Source organism: Oncorhynchus masou, unplaced genomic scaffold (assembly GCF_036934945.1).
Source record: "Oncorhynchus masou masou isolate Uvic2021 unplaced genomic scaffold, UVic_Omas_1.1 unplaced_scaffold_3062, whole genome shotgun sequence".
Taxonomy (NCBI): Eukaryota; Metazoa; Chordata; class Actinopteri; order Salmoniformes; family Salmonidae; genus Oncorhynchus; species Oncorhynchus masou.
In genome coordinates this window covers 27418-43540 of record NW_027009480.1, presented here as the reverse complement: position 1 = coordinate 43540, position 16123 = coordinate 27418, and the positions used below count along the sequence as shown (strand labels likewise).

Here is a 16123-nt window from a genome sequence, read left to right as displayed (position 1 = left end):
TTGATAGCTTTCGAAAGAAAACACTCTGACGTGTCCAGAACTGCAAAGATATTTTCTGTGCGTGCCCTAGAACGTGAGCTTCAGGCAAAACCAAGATGAGACGGCATCCAGGAAATGAGCAGGATTTTTGAGGCTCTGTTTTCCATTGTCTCCTTATATGGCTGTGAATGCGAGAGGAGTAAGTCTGCCCTTTCTGTCGTTTCCCCAAGGTGTCTGCAGCATTGTGACGTATTTGTAGGCATATCATTGGAAGATTGACCATAAGAGACCACATTTACCAGGTGTCCGCCCGGTGTCCTGCGCCGAAATTGGTGCGCAAAAGTCAGCTGCAAGTATTTTTCCACAGAATTCAGAGGAGAATGCAGGCTTCCACGAACGATATATCAATGAAGAGATATGTGAAAAAACACCTTGAGGATTGATTCCAAACAACGTTTGCCATGTTTCGGTCGATATTATGGAGTTAATTCGGAAAAAGTTTGACGTTGTAGGTGACTGAATTTTCGGTTCGTTTCGGTAGCCAAATGTGATGTACAAAACGGAATGATTTCTCCTACACACAGATGCTTTCAGGAAAAACTGCGCATTTGGTATGTAACTGAGAGTCTCCTCATTGAAAACATCCGAAGCTCTTCAAAGGTAAATAATTTTATTTATTTGGTTATCTGTTTTGTGAAAATGTTGCGTGCTAAATGCTACTCAAAATGCTAAGCTAGCTTAGCATACTCTTACACAAATTAGTCAATTGCTATGGTTCAAAAGCATATTTTGAAAATCTGAGATGACAGTGTTGTTATGAAAAGGCTAAGCTTGAGAGCAGGCGCATTATTTTCATTTTATTTGCGATTTTCAGAAATCGTTAACGTTGCGTTATGCTAATGAGCCTGAGGCTTTATTCACGATCCCGGATACGGGATGGGGAGTTTCAACAGGTTAACATTAAAATGCTGTACTATTTTATGGCACTGGAAGATTTTGACTTTCACAAACACTGATAAGATGGCCGACTGCCACCGCGAGAGCACAGGACTTGGTATCTGAGTGGTGAAGGCAATGAACTACATGTGTGGATAAAAACACCAAAAGCCTCACAAAATATTTGTTCTTTCCTCTCTTGCATGGCCCCACATGAATATGGAATCCCTACGCAATCCGAGAGCGATTTAAAATATTCAGGTATTGAAGAATAGCTTGACCAAGGGCAACCTCAATGGTGGGATTTGTTCCGACACCTCAACACACTTCATCAAGAACTTTAGACCACTCGGCCTGACATCTCATTTGTTAAATGTCTTAATGGGATCGACATCTGGCCCTGCCATTGCTCTGCCTAACTTTCATGGATTTCATTCAAGGGTTTACATACAGCAACTACAGTTTTTGAAGGTCATTTGCCACGTGGCTATTACAGGATGAGGTGGCAGAGTGGTTAAGGCGATGGACTGCTAATCCATTGTGTTCTGCATGCATGGGTATAAATCTCATCCTCATTGTGTAGCTAGTATATTCTCTTATTTTTTATAGCACTGGAAGATCTTGACTTCCACAAACACTGGCAAGATGGCCGACTGCCACTGCAAGAGCACAGGACTTGGTATCTGAGTGGTGAAGGCGACGTACTACATTTGTGGATAAAAATACCAACATCTTCACCAAACATTTGCTCTTTCCTCTCTTGCATGGCCCCACATGAGTATAGAATCCCTCCACAATCCTAGAGCGACTGATAAGATTCAGGTATTGAAGAACAGCTTTTCCAAGGGCAACCTCAATGGTGGGATTTGAACCGACACCTCCAAACACTTAATCAAGGACTTGAGAACACTCTGCCTGACAACTGCCACCGCAACTACAGATTGTTAAGGTCATTTGCCGCATGGCTATTACAGGATGAGGTGGCAGAGTGGTTAAGGCGATGGACTGCTCATCCATTGTGTTCTGCATGCATGGGTTTGAATCCCATCCTCATTGTTTAACCAGAAAAATTATCTTATTTTTTATAGCACTGGAAGATTTTGACTTTCACAAACACTGGTAAGATGGCTGACTGCCACCGCAAGATCACAGGACTTGGTATCTGAGTGGTGAAGGCGATGAACTGCATGTGTGGATAAAAACACCAACCTCTTCACAAAAGATATTTCCTCTCTTGCATGGCCCCACATGAATATAGCATCCTTCCACAATCCTAGAGCAACTGATAAGATTCAGGTACTGAAGAATTGCTTTATCAAGGGCAACCTCAACTGTGGGATTTGATCCGACACCTCAGCACAATTAATCAAGAACTTGAGACCAGGAGCACGTGATGCCGCGGAGCTGAGCAGACGTTGACAAACCGAGCTCTTCAAAGTGATTCTATTTTTACCTAAAAAACAACGTTGAAACAATATTCTAACATCGGCTGATAAATTGTCAAGTACTTACCTTCCCAAAGAGCCATGGAGCTCCAACCGAGAGGCAAGAAGGACAACCAAAACGTTGTTGATTCCCAAGATAACGATAGCGCTACAGCTTGCAAGATTAGCATTAGCCCTCATAACTCAGACGACAGTTCCAGACTGTTGCTCTCAGCAGCCTCTTGCGAGCCTACCGACATGCTGGCTACTCTCCTCCGGGAAATTCAGGATGGTAACAGATGTCTTTCTATGAAAATTGATAAGAAATCGGCTGAACTCCATTCTTCCATTGGCAACCTGAAATCCTCCATGAATGATCTCCTTTTGAGAACGACTGAGGCAGAGTTGCGCATTAGCACAGTTGAAGATACCATCGCTAGATATGACCAGGTCTTGATACAACTGCAAAAGGACAATGCCTACCTCAAAAACAAGGTAGATCAGATGTAGAACCAGAGTCGACGTAGTAATATCGGTGTGGTGGGATTGAAAGAGGACAGCGAGGGCCGTGACCCGGTCCGTTTCTTCACTCAAGGGATCCGGAGGTCCTAGGCATAATCAACTTCACCAAGCCGCTGGAAATCGAACGCGCCCACAGAACATCAGCGCCGAAACCCCGGCCAGATGAGCCCCCACGAGCCGTCCTGATCAGGTTCCTCCGTTTCCAAGACAGAGAGAAGATACTGCAACTCGCAAGAGTCAAAGGGGACATCACCATCGATGGAAAGAGGGTCAGCCTTTTCCCAGATATGAGTGTGGATCTCGCCAGACGTCGCAAGCAGTTCAGACCTGCCGCCAAAGCACTGAAGGAGAAGAACATCACCGGCTACCTCATCCACCCTGCGCGGATGAAAGTTCAGTACAAAGGCCGAAGCCATCTCTTCAACACACCGGGAGAAGTGCACACTTTTCTCAAAGAACTGAGCAACGTCTGAGCCAGGACGGTCTCTATGGGGGATAAAATGCAGTTTGTTTGTTTTCTCTTATGCGGACTGAACTGCTGGTATCTCCGGTCCTTATGATGATTTGTACATTTTCAACTAACTTTATCTTTCTGGGGTGAGTTCTATTACATTTACAGGGAGAGTATATTTTGGTTTAGTCCATATCCACTGGGTGAAGCAATAAGTGGGCTTAGGCCTGCTTTCCCCCTCATTTATGTTAGTCTTTCGAAAAGAGCAACATATCTCTACAAGTGTATTCAAGTTTGATTGTTGGGATTGTTGTTTAGTCTGACAATCGGGGTGGGTGGGATTTTTATTATTTTTTCTTCCTTTTTCTATGTTTATTGTTTCCTTCCACAAAGAACACATAGGTCACTTTTGTGCTCAAACCAAAGTTGAAAAATGTCCTAATTATCTGCACATGATAGATTTCTATTCAGTTGCTTATTTGAAACCCAACCTATGCTTAATCCACTAAAATATGTCACATTCAACGTAAAAAGGTCTTAACAGCCCAATTAAAAGGAAAAGAGTCTATACATACCTTAAAGGCTGACATTGTGTTTTTACAAGACACACATCTTACAGCCAGTGAACACAAGAAATTGAAGAGGGAATGGGTAGGACAAGTTTTTGCATCCTCTTTTAACTCCAAAGCAAGGGAACTGCAATTTTGATAAGTAGACACATCCCCTTCTGCGTCAAAAAAACATCATATCTGATCCCTCTGGCAGGTTTTGTTTTGGTGCAGGGGCATATGTTTTCAGAGTCTTGGACCTAATGAATATTTATGCTACTAACCCATGATCATATGTTTATTCAGAATGTCTTCCTTCAGGTCGCTCAAGCACCACCAGGATGGCTACTGGTTGGAGGAGATATTAATTTTTGCTTAGATACAGTTCTTGATAGGTCTTCTGATAAACCCTCACTTATTACCAAAGCCTGCAAGCTCACCATGTCATTCATGAAAGATCTCAATTTACTAGACATCTGGAGACAGTTGCACCCACAGGATAGGGACAACTCTTTTATTCACACCCACACAAGACACACACATGCATAGATAACGTTTACTTTCGACATAACTGTTTCATAGAGTGTTAGATGTCAAGTATCTCCCCAGATTGCTAAGTGACCCTTCTCCTCTGGTATTATCAATCTCCATTCCTACCAAGGTAAATTGAGCATATAGATGGAGACTAAATTCTCACTCCTAAAGCAACCTGAATTTTGTGCATTCATCAAAGAGCAGATCAATATTTTTACTTTGACAAACAAACCCTCTGCTCCTGACAGCTTCATTCTTTGGGACACATTGAAGGCCTATCTGAGGGGGACAGATTATTTCCTATACTAAAGGGCTGAAGAGAAAACATGGTGCGGAACAGAGTGCACTTGAATCTGAAATCTCAGAGCTAGAGAAATCCTACCAAAGAGGCCCGACTAAAGATCTATACAGGCTTTTGGTGAATAAAAACTTAAATATAATATTCTGAACACATATCAAGCTGAGAGGGCCATCACTAAATCAAAACAGCGTTATTACGAGCTTGGAGAAAGCTCACAAAGTATTGGTATGGCAACTGAAAGCAGATGAAAGTAAGAAGACAATTAATGCCATAGAAACTCTTACTAATGAGATATCTTTCAACCCTACTGAAATTAATAATACTTTTAAGAAATACTATGAAGACTTCTACACTTCCCAATCAAGTGATGATCTATCAGAGATCGACTCCCTTTCTCTCCTCTCTCAACCTCCCATGCCTGTCAGGGGAAGACAGCCAGCGCCTGAGTGAACACTTCTCAGTTCCTGAATTGTTGGAGGCCTTTAAATCCTTACCTTCTAATAAATCTCCTGGGGAGGAAGGCTTCCCTCCAGAGTTCTATAAAGAATTTAGTGAGCTGTTGGTCCCCTACATAGCTTAAGGAACATTGTGACATTAAGCCATATGGTTAATGAGAAAGTCCATATTGCAAATGTACGGTCCCTTACCAGACGTCCAAAAACGTTTGTAAAATTTGCGGACGGGCGTCGGGCCGTATCTTCCGGGAAGTCATCAAACGAACTCTCTCGGACATTCGGTTTCCGTTTTATAAAATAATACAATTTTGGTCATTTTTCCCCTGTCCCGATAAATCCCACAAGAGGGTGAATGGAATCATATTGCAAATGTACAAAACATCACAATCACGACGTGGCCTTATCTCCAAAACGGAAAAGAATTCGAAGACGAAACTTGGTGAGCATAGGTTTGGCATAATGGGCAGTTGGCCCCGATCAAGATGGCGTCTAGGCCTCAACGGTTTTTGAGTTATGGCCATTTCTGGGATTAAAGGTCCAAAATGAAAATAGAGCAATAATTTTTCCGCTTCACGTCAAAGTCACACACACACAGCAAAGATGGAGTGACAAAGTGCGGTGCTTAAAGACACACAGAGCCTGCAATGGCATTTCCATGTTCTCTAGGCCAAAGAGATGCCCCGCTTGACCATAGCTCGCTCTGAGTGCAGCGATCATGAAAAAAAAAAGTAGGCCCAGAATTAAGCCTGGCCCTAAATGTCACTTGCTTTTGGGTGACAGTGAGAGAACCGTTAGGGTGAGAGCACAATTCGACCTCAGGTACGATCCTGAGGTCCTCCTGATCTGTGCAAGCCTAACCTTGACCGTTTGGCATTAACCCTTAACAGTAAAACAGGGTTTTTGATCTCACAGATTACAATGACATTTCTCCCCATAGGAATACATTGCCTGCTCCTCTAAAGTCAACCTGAAGCCTATGTGGGTTATGAATGCCTTATGAACCTGTCTTCGATGATAGTCCATCAGGACACTGAGGTCTACCTGTGTCGATTCTAAGCTTCCTGAAGCAACCGGAAGTGGTTAAAATCACCCTAAACATGTTTTTCCATACCCATCCAGCAGTTTGTGATGAATAGTGCATTCAACCCTGTGTAAATCGGTCAGTTCTTAACTTAAACACTTAGCAAAAAGGCTAAGCTTGTGTTTGAATATATGTATTTCATTTCATTTGCGATTTTCATGAATGGGAAAAGTTTCTAGGGGTATTTATGTCCGCTGCGTTATGCTAATGCATTTGAGGCCATGATTACGCTCCCGGATACTGGATTGCTCGTTGCAAGAGGTTAAAGAACCGTCAGACCTAGAGATTCAAACTTTAGAAACCTGTTCTAGACCTCAGGTCGATATTGCGTGGTGAGGTGTGGCTCTAGAAGGTTCTCAGACCGAGAAACAGCCTCGTACATTTGCAATAACTTCAATTCATTTTTGCATCACAAAATGATGACATTTAGAAATGTCCGGGAGTCACAAGACTAGGTGCATTGCGACCTCCTCGGCCCATATACACGGATCCCAAAGTTTCTGTCCGATAGCTCATTCAAGGACCCCGTAGCAAGGCATGGAACAAAGTGTATTTTCAGCACCAATTAGGGTCTTGCTCAGGCACCAAATGACCTATCGAGCCGAAACTTGGGATTCGGGGTCGCCTCAGCTAGACCTACACAAAACATCGGAACTGGGCCCGGAGCGAGAACGTAACTACATGTTTTACATTTTTATTGTGGTTTGAACAGAAGGCGTTGTGAATTTTGGGCCAGCTCTTAAGTATGTGATAGTTGGCTACTAAACAAGTTGGAAAAAGTGGGTTTGGTGTCAGTTTGTATCAGTTTGGTGTCACAATGATATCTAATTGACTGATGGACGGTGACTTGCTGGTGACTCTTGTCCATTTGCAATATGTTTAAACAATGAGGTACGATCACCAAAGTGATATTCTGAAATCAACCCTAACAAGCGATGGAGAGGAACCAGAATCACTGCCCAGCCATCCCGAGTTCATCGGGCCAGTCAATTTCGCATTCCTGTAGGATTTTTGATGCACATGCATTTGCAATATGATTCTATAGTGAAAAAAACATCACCAAATGGACATGATGAAATCAACACAATGAGTGATGGAAAGGAACAACTATCACTGCCCGGCCATCCTGTGTTCATCAGGCCAGTCAATTTTGCATTTCTGCAGGATTTTTGAGCATGACAAATTCGTGATGGTAAATGCCCATTGAAACATATTGCAAATGCACGTGCATTTGCAATATGATTCAATAGTGAAAAAAGCATCACCAAATAGACATGATGAAATCAACACAACGAGTAATGGAAAGGAACAACTATCACTGCCCGGCCATCCTGTGTTCATCAGGCCAGTCAATTTTGCATTTCTGCAGTATTTCTGAGCATGTCAAATTGCTTATGGCATTTGGCCCAAAAAAAGTGACTTTTGACCTTGACTTTTGACTTCCTACGAAATCGTACCTCAAATGGACAAAACATATGCCTTATGCACAAGTAAGAAAAAAATACGATAATAAAAGTTGACAAAATTATAGTTTGAGCAAATTATAGTTTGACTTTTGAGCATGACAAATTCGTGATGGTAAATGCCCATTGAAACAAATTGCAAAATGCACGTATTTGCAATATGATTCTATAGTGAAAAACATCACCAAAATGGACATGATGAAATCAACACAACGAGTGATGGAAAGGAACAACTACGACTTCCTGGCCATCCCGAGGCCATCAGGCCAGTCAATTTTGCATTTCTGCATTATTTTTGAGCATGTCAAATTCCTTATGGCATTTGGCCCCAAAAAAGTGACTTTTGACTTTGACTTTTGAATTCCTATGAAATCATATTGCAAATGGACAAGCATATTGCCTTATGCAAGTTTAAAAAAATACTTAAATGATGATAATAAAATATCACTAAAGTATGTTGATACCGTTCTTACATGTGTGTAATTGACACAAAATTTGAAAGAATTTCGAAAAACAGTTCAGAAAGCACTTTTAAGGGTGTGTGAAGTTTTTTTTCTAAAATGTTGCTATTTTTGACTTTTGACTTTGACTTCCTATGAAATCATATTGCAAATGGACAAAACATATGCCTTATGTGCAAGTAAAAATAAAATAAATGATGATAATAAAATTGGACAAAAATATATTCATACAGTTCTTACATGTATAATTGACAAAAACAAATCGAAAGAATTTCTAAAAACGGTCCAGAAAGCACTTTTTTAACCTCTTGATGCTATGGGGGCGCTATTTCATTTTTGGATAAAAAGACGTGCCCGTTTTAAGCTCAATATTTTGTCACAAAAGATGCTCGACTATGCATATAATTGGTAGCTTTGAAAGAAAACACTCTGACGTTTCCAGAACTGCAAAGATATTCTCTGTGCGTGCCCTAGAAAGTGAGCTACAGGCAAAACCAAGATGAAACGGCATCCAGGAAATTAGCAGGATTTTTGAGGCTCCGTTTTCCACTGTCTCCTTATATGGCTGTGAATGCGAGAGGAATGAGCCTGCCCTTTCTGTCGTTTCCCCAAGGTGTCTGCAGCATTGTAACGTATTTGTAGGCATATCATTGGAAGATTGACCATAAGAGACCACATTTACAAGGTGTCCGCCCGGTGTCCTGCGCCGAAATTGGTGCGCAAACCTCAGCTGCAAGTATTTTTCCATGGAATTCATAGAAGAAAGCAGGCTTCCATTTAACGATATATCAATGAAGAGATATGTGAAAAAACACCTTGAGGATTGATTCCAAACAACGCTTGCCATGTTTCGGTCGATATTATGGAGTTAATTCGGAAAAGTTTGACGTTGTTGGTGACTGAATTTTCAGTTCGTTTCGGTAGCCGAATGTGATGTACAAACGGAGCGATTTCTCCTACACAAAGATTCTTTCAGGAAAAACTGAACATTTGCTATGTAACTGAGAGTCTCCTCATTGAAAACATCCGAAGCTCTTCAAAGGAAAATTATTTTATTTATTTGGTTATCTGGTTTTTGTGAAAATGTTGCGTGCTAAATGCTACTCAAAATGCTAAGCTAGCTTTGCATACTCTTACACAAATTAGTGAATTGCTATGGTTCAAAAGCATATTTTGAAAATCTGAGATGACAGTGTTGTTAAGAAAAGGCTAAGCTTGGAGAGCAGGCGATTATTTCATTTTATTTGCGATTTTCAGAAATCGTTAACGTTGCTATGCTAATGAGCTTGAGGCTTTATTCACGATCCCGGATCCGGGATGGGGAGTTTCAAGAGGTTGATAAGTTTTTGATTTTTTAAAACTTTTTCAAAATTTTGCTTTTGGATGTTGACTTGTGTTGCATTTGCAATATGAAAAACCACGGTGGAGCGCATTCGCCACCTGTTGGATTTTTAAAGTGTTACACCTGGCATTTGCCATATAGCATTTGCAATCAACTTTGAATGAAACAACGCCGAATTGAGTGGTATTGGACACCGTGTATATGGTTTGTCCAGTGCCAATGACTTCCCATTCATTTTTGTCCATTTCATGGGGGTGTTCCTTACCTTATGGAGGTACTTAAAAAAGCCAGAGAAGACAACTTCCAGAGAAGCCAGAGAAGACAGCAAGAGTCCTTCTCTCAAGCAGTGATTACTGTAATGCACAAGAAAGGAAAAACCTGCTAAAGTGTGCCTCCTATAGACCAATCTCTCTCCTTAACACAGATTGTAAACTGGTCACCAAGATGCTCTCTAAGAGACTGGAGTCATGTCTCCCCCTGTTGGTCAACCCAGATCAGGCTGGCTTCATAATTAATAGATTGTCCTCCAATAATCTCAGAAGGTTCTTTGATATAATTCACCTGGCTAACAAAAACAAAATACCTAGTGTCGCGTCTCTCGACGCTGAAAAGGCCTTTGAAAGGGTTGAATGGCCATACCTCTTTCGCGTCTTGGAAAAGTTCGGTTTAGGTACCGTGTTTGTAAATTTGATAAGATCACTCTACAAATCTCCTAAAGCTAGGATTGCTACCAATGGGATTACTTCCTCTTTCCCTCTTTATAGGGGAACAGACAGGGTTGCCCAATTAGCCTCCACCTCTTTGCCCTCGCCATCGAACCGTTGGCTGAGGCAATCAGAACGTGCCCTGACATACATGACTTTGAGGGCCCCCATACCCATAAATTATCACTCTTTGCTGACGACCTTATCTTATTTCTAACAAACCCAGAACACTCCCTCTCTCACTTGTAGATCCTACTACAGTGTTATAGTTCTTTCTCTGGATATAAGGTCCAATTTTGATAAACGAAATCTTACCGTTGTCTGTCTTTGACCATCATACCATCAAGCACAAGTTTCCTTTTAGATGGTCGCCTATAGGCTTCACATATTTGGGCATAATGGTGGATGGTAATCTGAACAACCTCATAAACTCAATCTGGTCAGTTTGTTGCAAAGGTGGAGGTTGACCTTTGAAAATGGATGGACTTACCTCTCACTCTACTGGGTAGAATCAATGTAATTAAAATGAATGTCCTGCCCAGATTTCTATATCTGTTCCAATCTCTCCCTATTCCTGTTCCTGCAGCATTTTTTTCCTCTCTCGACAAGCTGACCAGGCGGTTTATCTGGCACGGCAAAACCCCTAGGGTTGGCCTGGATAAATCTGGCCATTGATTACAGTCAAGGGGGCTTAAACCTCCCCAATTTTAGAATGTACTACTGGGCTGCACAGTCTAGGTTTCTGGCTCAGAGGTTTGACAATGGTCCCTCTCCCTCATGGTTGAACATTGAAAAGCTTGAGGTAAATGATGACACTGGGGCAGAATTGTTTTACAAATGGGACAGAAAATCTATAAAAACCATCACAGACAACCCTTTAATCATACATTCTGTCCTGGCATGGTGCAAACTGCATGAGCTGTTCGGACGAGAGGGATTCCTTTCCCTAAAACCCCTTTATGGAACAATATATTGATCCCTATGTTTTTCCAGAATAGTAACTTTAGACCATGGTCTGACAAGGGGATCACTCTTCTGGAAGATTGTTACGGGAGGGAGTTCTTATGTCTTTTGATCAGCTGAAACAGAAATACCACTTGCCTAACAGGGGGCTTTTAGCTACCTACAACTATGAAACTTTATTAGGGTGACACTCAAGGGACAATGGAACCTACCTAAGATGTCACCTATTGAACAACTCTGCCACGCAGACCAACCACTGTTCAAGACCATTTCCCATGTATACGATGCTCTTATGTCAGGACTAACACTGCCTGGGCTAGATAAACCCCGACTTAGATGGGAAAAAGATCTGGGTATTGATCTTGATGAGGATCTATGGAGTGACTTATGCAGGATGGTGTGTTACATCCACATTGAACTCAGATACAGACTGATCCAGTTTAATTTCCTCCATCAGCTCTATATCACCCCATCTAGACTACACAAGTTCAACACAGATATCTCCTCCCTATATTTTAGATGTGGGCTCAGATGAAGGAACATTCCTCCATTCCACTTGGCAGTGTTCAAAACTACACGGTTTCTGGCAGGGTATGCGATACCATATCCTCAATTCATGGGGTTGCATTCCCTTTAGACCCGGAGTCTGTCTGGGTAACTTTACTAACAATCTTAGGCAAAGCCATACTATAAAGCTAACAGAAATATTGCAAGCGACTGCCAAGAAATGTATTGCCTTGAAATGGAAATTGGATTCCTCCCTGCCAGTTGCAATGTGGCTATCGGAAGTTATTAGTTTGTATCCTTTGGAGAAAATCACTTACTGCTTGAGGAATAAGTTAAAGACATTTTACAGAATATGGCAACCTTTTATTGACTATATGAAGAATCTCCCCCCACATCTCATTGATTGAACCTCTATATAATCCTCACATAATGTTTCACACGTAATGTATAATATGTAGCCTACGGCAGGTTACTATACATTACGTTATATTTTTTTCTTATTGTATGTTTGTATATATAATTATTAAAACATTTTTTGTTACGCTCGTCTGTTACTGTCACTTTGTCCTATCGTTGTCTAATATCTTTTCACTTTTTTTGAATGTTCTTAATTGGAAAATGCAAAAGAAAATATTTTAAAAAAGAAAAGAACTTGAGACCACTCGGCCTGACAACACATTTGTTAAATGTCTCGATGGGATCGACACATGGCACATCCATTGCTCTGCCTAACTTTCATTGATTTCAATCAAAGGGTTTACATACAACAACTACAGTTTTTAAGGTCATTTGCCATGTATATATTACAGGATGAGGTGGCAGAGTGGTTAAAGCGATGGACTGCTAATCCATTGTGCTCTGCATGCATGGGTTTGAATCCCATCCTTTATCATGTAACCAGTACAATACTGTGCTTTATGGCATTGGAATATTTTGACTTTCACAAACACTGGATGGCCGACTGGATGGCATGGATGGCCGACTGCCACCGCGAGAGTACAGGACTTGGTATCTGAGTGGTGAAGGCGATGAACTACATGTGTGGATAAAAACACAGAACTCTTCACAAAACATTTGTTCTTTCCTCTCTTGCATGGCCCCACATGAGTTTCAAAACCCTGCACAATCCTAGAGCTACTGATAAGATTCAGGTACTGAAGAATAGCTTTACCAAGGGCAACCTCAACTGTGGGATTTGATCCGACACCTCAACACACTTAATCAATATCTTGAGACCACTCGGCCTGACAACACATTTGTTAAAGTGCATTTAAAGTTGTGACAATTGTGACAAAACCAACCATGTGAAATATGACATAAACCTGTGTATTATAAAGGGTGGCATAAGCGTCACTTAATAAATGCTTTATAAATCATATTAAATTGAGGCTTCACAAAGCATTATTAACCTTGTCATGCATCTTGGCCGGTATTGAAATGCCAGGATAGTGGGCTAGATTGCTGGGACCACACATATTTGAACTGTAAGTTGCTTTGGAAAAAAGCATCTGTTAAATTGTTTATATTATATTACTCTAAAACATTTCTAGGATGGCCCAACCTCTTTCCTCTTTGGTGCAAAGCCAATATTGGACCTGACCTCAACGTTCCCCAAACTGCAGGATGACAAATGATCTAAAGTGCCGACATGCACAGCCAAAAACATTGGAAGCATTTTAAAAATCATTTTGAATATTTTGCCTAATTATCCCCCCCCCCCATTTTTTCTGGTCTTAAATTGAAAAACAACAACATTTGTTTTTCTGTGTACACAACAATGCTTAAACAACATCAGGGGATTACTTTTGAGTTCTGGAAAAAAAAATTGAGTTTGGTGGATGCCCTTCACTGTTGTTTGGTTAGCATGTGAGAGCACATGTGATGAGTTCGCAAATCAAATGCCCACTTGTGGTGCTGCTGCTGAACAGCAAAAAGCAAGTAAGTTTACCTTTAGTTATTGTAATTTAAATACATTTGTTGTAGTTAAGTGTTGAGTTAGATTACCTAGCTACCTCATTAATTATTTAAAACCATTTTGGTGACTTCACAGTAATTACTAGCTAGCTAGCAGGTTCAGTTGAATAAAAATCCCCCTAGATACAGTCAATTCTCATAGTCACGTCATGAGGTTTGTAAATGAAAGAGGAATGTTCTTAATACGAATCGAAACCAGTTTCCCATCTCCCCGTTTAGAGTACTTCTGGCACAGAACAAAATGCCCTCATCTAGACGGTGTGACAAAGCGTAGTGGTTAGAGCATTGGACCAGTAACCAAAAGGTTGCAAGATCGAATCTCTGAGCTGATAAGGTAAAAATCTGTCATTCTGCCCCTGTGCGGGCAGTTAACCCACTGTTCCCAGGCTGTTGTTGAAAATAAGAATTTGTTCTTAACTGACTTGCCTAGTTAAATAAAAAGGATATCCTCATGCCCATGCTGATAGGAATTTGGTAAAAACAGATTTAAGTTTCCCTGCATTAAAGTCCCCGGCCACTAGGAGCGCAGCCTCTGGATGAGCATTTTCCTGTTGCTTATGGAATACAGCTCATTGTGTGCGGTCTTAGTGTCAGAATCAGTCTGTGGTGGTATGTAGATATCTACAAAAAATACAGATGAAAACTCTCTGGGTAGATAGGGTGATCTACAGCTTATCATGAGCTACTCTACCTCAGATTAGCAAAACCTCACCTGAGCCACAGGTTACTGTAGGTTGTGAGAGGTATTTAAATGGATTGATAGACCTGCAGATTTTGCATTTGTTAGTTTGTGTGTGTGTGTGTGTGTGTGTGTGTGTGTGTGTGTGTGTGTGTGTGTGTGTGTGTGTGTGTGTGTGTGTCAGAGCCAATCTGAGACGACTGCACCAGTTATTCCTCTTCTGTTCAATGCAGGAGACCAGGGCTTCAGCCACAAAGTCATAATTATAGCTAAACCCTTCCCATTTCCACAATTGACATGATTTTAAATCTAACCATAACCTAGAAGGTCAAGTTTGATGTATTGGTCCACCAGATCTTCCGAGCATTTGGCCGGAAATGTCTGAGAACGAGATTAAGTGTAATTGACTAACATGACTTCACTTTAGAGTATTTGAGGCATCCTTCAGCACAACATGCCACCCTTTATAAAGAACATGATAATATCATATTCGACATAGTAGGGGTTATATCACATTTGACATTTGTGGTCATGTAACGGCGTTCGTCTGTTGAAGGAGAAGCGGACCAAAATGCAGCGTGGTGGTTACTCATGTTTTTAATAAAGAGGAACTTCGACATGAAATAACTTGACATGCAAAAAACAAGCGGTACGTGAAAACCTATACAGCCTATCTGGTGACAATAAACACAGAGACAGGAACAATCACCCACGAAACACTCAAAGAACCAAATGTATAAGCTGTAGAAACGATCTAGTAGGAGGTGCTGCCCAGCCTATTGTTTTTTTCTGATAGTGGATATAACGTAGTTTCAAAGGTACAGTTCAACAAATGTTATACAAGGTTTATCTATGTAGAAAACATAATCCTGTGTTTGAAATTTCACCCTCAAAACAACAGTTGATTACTTTTTATATTTTCCACATTGATTCCACATCCAGCTAGCATAGGCCTTACATAACATCTACTTTGTTTAAGAGTGGTGTAACTTGTGTACATTACTTTCCGGGAGCTGGAACATGGTGGCCACACTGTCCGACAGGCTGCAGTGAAATAGCGGAAAGCCTTTTTCTAAAACCACATGTTTGATGATAATGTCTCAAGCACAGAAGCTAGGACAAGTATAACAGATTTGGATAGATAACTTATTTCTAAAACTGTTTGAATAATGTCTGTGAGTATAACAGAACTTATTTGGTAGGCAAACCATCCAGGATTTTTTTTGATGAGGTGACAATGTTTTCAATAAATTTTCTATGTGGATCTAGATTTCTAAGGCACTTGGTTGCAGTTCTATTGCTTCCACTAGATGTCAACAGGCTTTAGAAATTGGTTGATGTTTTTCCTTTGAGTAATGAAGAAGTAGCCATTTCCTATCTGGGTGGATAGCCAAGTGTACTGTTGTGGTTGGGGAGCGTGACCTGAAGCTCGCTCAACATTAATTGTATCCGCTATTGAACACAGTCTATCCCGTCTTAAATTGTATTGATTTTTTATGTAAAAAAATACCTAAAGTTGGATGAGCAAATTTGTTTGAAATGCTTGGACAAAGTTTACAGGTAACTTATTAGATAATGTTTAGTAATGTAAAGTCATGTAAAGTCATGTCGGGCGAGTTGGAACTGGTATTTTTCACAGATCAAACGCACCAAATAAATGGACAGATATGAGGCGGAATTTATCGAACAAAATAACCATTTGTGATGTTTATGGGACATATTCGAGTGCCAACAGAAGAAGCTCTTCAAAGGTAAGGCATGAATTATATCGTTATTTCTCAGTTTTGTGTCTCGCCTGG

The 16123-nt window shown here is 40.9% G+C and overlaps 2 non-coding genes across 2 annotated transcripts; both read left to right on the top strand.

Annotated features, from left to right (window-relative positions):
- The first annotated feature begins 1889 nt into the window (after nucleotides 1-1889).
- On the top strand, nucleotides 1890-1971 carry trnas-gcu (transfer RNA serine (anticodon GCU)). The gene has a single exon. It is a non-coding gene; the product is annotated as a tRNA-Ser (tRNA).
- A 10509-nt stretch (nucleotides 1972-12480) lies between these two features.
- Nucleotides 12481-12563, top strand: trnas-gcu (transfer RNA serine (anticodon GCU)). The gene has a single exon. It is a non-coding gene; the product is annotated as a tRNA-Ser (tRNA).
- The last annotated feature ends 3560 nt before the right edge of the window (nucleotides 12564-16123 follow it).